Source organism: Neolamprologus brichardi, chromosome 12, assembly GCF_056152115.1.
Source record: "Neolamprologus brichardi isolate AB-2024 chromosome 12, ASM5615211v1, whole genome shotgun sequence".
NCBI classification, from domain to species: Eukaryota; Metazoa; Chordata; class Actinopteri; order Cichliformes; family Cichlidae; genus Neolamprologus; species Neolamprologus brichardi.
Window position 1 is genome coordinate 17,907,501 of NC_142115.1, and position 6,585 is coordinate 17,914,085.

A 6,585-nucleotide genomic window follows, 5' to 3' on the forward strand; every position below is an offset into this window, starting at 1 on the left:
GACACAGATGTGTGCTTTTAGGTGCATGGTGCTGCTCTCAAAACTCCATTTATTCCTTTTTCTTTAAACTGGATCTTCCTGTGCCTCTCTCTCTACCGTGGAGACACTGGGATTATATTCCTCGCTTTGCACCTCTGGTGTGGCAGTGGCAGAAGGGAGAATGTTACTGGAAAGTGTTTAGATGACAAAAGCTTTCACAAATTGTTTTGTTAAACCACAATACTTCCCGTGATACATCCAAGCTCTCGTTGTATTCCTGTTTACCCGACATCATTTCATTATTTACATTACATGCCTCTGTATTGTCGACTGTTTTGGGAGCTGACTTGCACTTCTATGCCTTTGTTACTGTTTTGACATTGCACTCTCCATTTATGATCTGTTTAGCGTTCAGCGTGGACAATGTGCATGCAAATATACTCATCCCATTATACTGTCTCTCTTTGTATGTCAGCTTTCTTGCCTAAGAGGTATAGATGTAGAGTTGGTTGGGGGGAAGGGTTTGATAGTGCTGTATGGTTGTTGTTTTTTTTTTTTTGGAAGGAGACACACACACACACACGCATCTGTGCCGCCAAACCCGTTTCAGACGTGAGAAACTGTACCTTAATTTGCATAAGAATAATTGACACTTCAAATTAGCCTTCCAATCAAAGAGGATTATTTTTTCAGCATATGTGCAGCTACTGAGCACTGCCATGGTGGAGAATATGAAAGGGAGGGCAAAGAGTGTAGGGACGGGAGGGGGCACGTCATAAAAGATTAACCCTTTCACTTCCTCATCTCAGAGAGGAGGAGCTGGCGTGCCATTTTATTGCATATATAACTTGATATGCAGTTTAAAAAAGAAAAAAGACTTTTGCAGGAGGAAAAAATGATTTCTCCTATAAGTCAGAGGATACTGTAATACTCTGGTAGGGCAAAATGGTGCATCTGATTGATAGGTGTTTTACGTTTGAAAGCCTTAGGTGCACTGACTGTGTTATGTGCACGATAATACATCTATATTCACCTTGGTGGCACTGGGTACAGGCCAAGAGAGCGAGCGCTATTAGGCAGAGCATATGAGCGTGTGTGTGTATGTGTATGTGTGTGTCATAGTGAATGTGTGCAGATTGAGGGTTTGCCCACATTAAACCATTAAAGCAAGTGCAATGTTGAATTATTGATAATGGCTAATGAAAAGGATCAGTTCAGGATGAACTACAGGCTTAACCACAGCCCTGAGGCTAACACACACACACACACACAAGTACATGCATATACACCCATTCTCCAGGTGCAGCATTGATTTCAGCTTTTCTCCAACTGGAGTCAAATCGGTACCAATGTGTTTTTTTCCCTGTTTATAGCTTACTCGTCATCATTCCATCATCTTTAAAGGCCCATAATGATCCATTCCAGTGAGGAGCAAAGGAGGCCACAGCAAAAGAAAAAACTCCAGATTTCTTCCAGGCCTCCGCGTTTGACAAGCAGAGAGCCTTTTTTAAGGTTGAGCCAGTTTTCAGGGAGAATAGGGACAGAATTCATTTTGGGGGAAGGGGTAGAGAATGGGGACTGAGGGTTTGGCGCCAGCCCCTCTGAAGCGCTCAGCATCCCCCCGCTTATGGGATGGCGGATGTGTCTGGGTGTATCCATGACAACCTCACTGCATGCAGGGATATACCACGGCAACATAGCCAAGGAAAGTTAAGAGAGTAGATGTGTGCGTGTGTGTGTACGTGTCGGTGCAGATCCATTAAGGTCCACATACTGTATCTCAGAGAAAGTATTCTCTCAGTTAGACTGGGAAGCCTCAGTTTGCTGATAGACATATATCTTTAGCCTTTGACTCAGAAGCTAAACATAAATAGATGTGCTCTTTTGTAAGCCAGTTTTTTACTTTGACACAGTTGTAAGTGAAAGCGTCTTCTTGCTAATGGTTCAGCATTTCCTCCTATGTGCTGTGTGTTTTATGCTTTCGCGGATACAGACAGGTGCACCCTCATGTGCACTCAGGTCGCTGCCTAACAAACATTAAAACACAGACTAACACATTCTCAGACACAAAGTCACACAATCACTCTCATGAGTCTTGCATAGCTCAAGCTGTGTTCTAATAATCCCATCTGGGATGGCCTGGATTCTCACTCAGAAAGTACCTCATAAAGTAGCACATATATGTGTTTCAGTGTGTGTGTGTGTGTGTGTGTGTGTGTGTGTGTGTGTGTGAGAGAGAGAGAGAGAGAGAGAGAGAGAGAGAGCACAAGGGAGACAGTGCACAAGAGTGAGACAGAGGAAGATGCTTTCTGTGACATGGAATATATACTGTTTTATATTTTAAATTCACCTTTCTGTCCATACTCAAGCACAAATGCACACAAGCGCACACTCACAGATGTAGAGTCAAACTCAGATCCTGTGGGAGTGTATTTTTAACCCCAACTGCCTGTGCTTTTGCTGAGGGGTTAAAGGGCCGAATGGAGAATCAAGTAAATAATTCACAATAGCTGAAACTCTTTCGATGTAACCTCAGAATGAACGGGGGAGGGATACCAAAGAGACTTAGTTATGTAGTGGCACAATATAGTCTTGCAAAATCCTGCTTTGACTTAACGGTAAAAAGAAACAAGTAGGTCAATAAGTGGAAAGGCCCCTCACCTTCTGATTAAGTCTAGCTACATGGAACAACTGTGAAATGTCTTTATATATACAGCGCTAAACAATATACCTTTCCTGTTATTTCAGGTTTGATGGACCAGAAGTCCATCATGATCCACAAACATCTGGAATAATGACCGGAGTCTCCGACTAAGGACGTGGAATACATTCTGCTGATCTCAGAGGTAACCGAACTCGCTCCATTGTTACATGGCCTGCTCTGTGCATCTTTTTTCTCAGAACATTTGATATGGAGGTGTCTGTAAGACACTTTTGAGTGACACTGCCTCTGTCAAATGGCTGATTGAAGGAGACACAGAGAGAAATGCTGTGCTAATGAAATCATCTGACCCACATCTTTTCGTGCTATCCATTTCTCCAAAGACACAGAAAGGGCATTTATACAGGTAAACCATGACTGGTCCCTGAAGTGAAAGAGGGGGTTTTTCAGAAGGAAGAGGAGCATCCATTATTTACTATACTGAGGTTGCTAGACACTTAAGAGATAATGCAGTGCTTCAAGCATACAAAACATAGAGCCTCCTTGGTGCTGGTGAGGCCATTGTTGTGTGTTTTGAACATGTCTGTTTCCATCCATACTGACAGATGAAAAAGAATGTGTCTCCCAAAGGTTCAGAAGCTTGGACAGAGATAGACAGAGAACGGAGGAGAGGCAGGCAATGGGATGGTGAAGAGATGTGTTTGTGTGTGTGTTACATCTCTGTGGATGTTCGTTTTTGTGTCTGTGCATCTGTGCATATGTATGTCTGTTTATTACCCCCAGTTTGTTTTTCGGTATCTGCTCATGCACTTATATGTTGAAAAACGTATCCAGTCATAGACTGCATAATGCAAAATAAATAGTCTTATTTAGTGCATGTGCCTGTCTATACATACATCATGTTCCTGCTGACTTTGTATAAATATTCTCTTCCAGTTCTAATAGACTTCAGTCAGGTCTTATTCTCTATAGATTAGCAGCATCACTTTCTCCCTCCTGGAGACTGGAAGCATCTGACTGTTGTCTACTGGGAGTAGTTAGCAGAAGGAGACTAAGGCATAAAACTCCTCCTACAACTTGGGGCAACACCAGATACTACTTTCTGCCTTTGTCAATTTCCTGGGGGACACTTTGACATGAAATCCTTTTTATTTTTTTGTGGATGAGGAGAGAGCACTCCCCAAAATTCCAGTGTTTTTCTGCATAAATGCGCATTGTGATGGAGAGCACGACAACTATACATGTTTACAGATCCGCTCAGGGAAATTCCAAGTCACCGAACAATATCCGTAAACTAAAATATAGATGTGTGCATGTGTGTGTATTTTATAACATAAATGATGAAAATAGTGACAAGGGGACCTATTATGCTCATATTTCAATGCTTATGCTATTATGCTCATATTTGGAATCTACTAGTGTTTATGGCTAAAACATATTGGTTCAGTCCCTGAATTCAACCTCTGTATAATAAAAAAGAAAAAAAAATGTTTTTAACTCCTCTCCCTTTAAGGCCAACCTCCTTTTAAATAAACTGTCTTGTGATTGGCTACTCCTCACAAGCAGAAAGCAGGCCAGGCTGCTGTGCTAACAGCCAGAGATGTTTGACTGAGGTGACCGCATTAAGGATGATATCATAATCTTTGACATTATATAGATCCAAGACTGCAACAAAACTTGCACTTTCACTGTTTGAGACTTTGGCCATCAACCAGTATCATAAAGCTAAAAATAGGAAGATCATATTTCACAACTCTTGGGTGTGCTTTCTCAAAATGTCTCTCTCTGAATTTTACAGTCAATGAAATGTTAGACAACCAAGAAAACGAAGGCTAAAACTATTAAAAATTCCCTAGTTCGTAAAAGATGCAAAACTCTCTTTGGGACATTTGAAATAATAAAGTTATAAGAACATATTACAATATTTTACCCTTTAAGTATTCATCTTGAAGCACAAGTTTTCACAGTGTGCTTCACCTCAGTCTTTCTGTTTTTTCTTTAAATATTTTACACTTTGGTTGAAAGTTTTTGAAAGAGGCAAATGCAGCGGCTCTTCCTTATAGGCATAAAACTGCAGTGTCAGCAGAGGACATCAGGAGGATGCATAGAAAGGCACATGTAGTTTTGACTGCGATCAGCTGCCACAAACAGACAGGCAGGCAGTGTTTGCCCTTGAGGAGTTGTGAACAGACAGGGTGGTGTGTTTGAGTTGTCTGAATCCACCTCCCTTCATCTTTTGGAGTCAGGCTGAGTTGGACTGCTGATGGCCCAGGGACCCCATGCCAGCCCTGAACTATTTTGTACTGTCAGCCAAACATCAGACAAACTTGTTCAAGGAAACATGTCTGGCCAAAACACTACATCCATAAATTCTTGTTTTCTCTGAAAAAAAAACTTTGGGGAGTTACTGATTTATTGCAGCTTGTAAAGGTGTAGTGCACTCTTAAAGCTATTTCAAGTGGTGAGTTAAATCAGCAAACAGCAGTCACAGGTTCGTAAAATGACATGCTTTGTTGTCTTTGTAGTCTGATGCAGCTGACGAGACACTCAGCCACCCTTACTGTCTCAAATGACCCCAGCTGTTCTGTACAGCCTATACATTTGTATTGGGCCCCTTAATACCTCCCATGCTTGTCAACGAGCTCTATGGTTTCGAGGAAATTTAATACCATAATGTCTTTTTGGAGGAAGGGAGTGTCGGTATGGCAGGAGTAATGGAGGAAGGGCTGGAAATGCAGGTAACCCAGGTTAGGCTGAGGGTACAGGGATCCGGTAAGGCGTTCCCCAGACCTTAGAGTCTTCTAGGCTTCTCTATTAGAGAATAATAAGCAGCTGTAACCCTGAGACACTCCCAGGCCTGTGTCCTCAGCTACAAAAACCTCCACTGGGCTTCTTATCAGGTTCTAAGGATATCATGTAAGACAATACATGTGAGAAGTGCAGGGAGAACAATAGGAGGAAAGTGCAGTGTGATATGAGGGGGACTAATGTCAGCGGATATTGCTGAGGCCTTTGTCGCCTTCAAGTACACTGGGAACTCGCAGCTCACTGAGCTCCTTTCATTCAAGGCTCATGCTCTGGGATGTGACGAAACTCTACAACAAATGCCGTCCCTCACGCTTGATGGCAAACTGTAAACACGGAGGTTATGTGTTTGTTGTGTATGAAGCATAACTCACTCTTTCCCCAATCTTGGTGGAAAAATTGTGTTTACTGAAAGCTAAAGAGTATTTCCTAAACGTTGTGTGCTGTACATTTGTTTCCACGCAGCATCAATATTTTTCTTTAGAACTGTAATTAATAAACTCCTGTGATAAAATCTAACACTGTTGTAATGATAAACTCATATTTCTCTTCTATTTCTTTTTCTTTGTATTTCTCATTTTTTAGGTAAATAAGTTATCCTGATTAAGAAGAACGGAGCCAAACTTTCAGCAACACAGAGTCTTACAACAGCCTGAAAATAGTACTTACTGTGCCTTTGTTCTGATGGGTATCATATTTTCTTTTCTTTTTTTTTAATGGAAAAACACTTCTTAAAATAAGATGAAAATATTCTACACATTAAAACATGTATTTATTTCATGTCAGTGATTGAATTTAACAAGTATATTTTCTGACAGCTAAATAAAGACTTTTTCCCCCATAAGTGATGTTTTAAGTGTGAGTTATTTCTTCCTTTCTGTTCAGTGCTGTGGCACTCCAGGTAAAGAACAATGTGCTTGACATAATTGGGTCCTATGTGGTTATGAAAAGAGCATGCACACTGATAAAAGCTGGCAGTGTGATCAAAGCACTATGTGTCCTGATCAAATCACACACCTGACACAGTTGTAGTTTTTCCAGACAAACTTACGAAATGTAGAGGAAAGAAATTTCAGTCGGCGCCAAGAAGCCTTCCTCTTGAAAATCTCTTTCATTCAACACTGTGAACCATTTTGACA

General features: G+C 41.2%; 1 long non-coding RNA gene across 1 annotated transcript in view; it reads left to right on the forward strand.

Moving 5' to 3' along the window:
* LOC102792929 (uncharacterized) overlaps positions 1-6,290 on the forward strand; it is a 35,925-nt gene extending 29,635 nt beyond the window's left edge. Inside the window, exons 3-4 of the long non-coding RNA XR_004843444.2 lie at positions 2,728-2,825; positions 6,032-6,290. This is a non-coding gene — a long non-coding RNA (uncharacterized LOC102792929). The remainder of the gene's footprint in view (positions 1-2,727; positions 2,826-6,031) is intronic.
* The last annotated feature ends 295 nt before the right edge of the window (positions 6,291-6,585 follow it).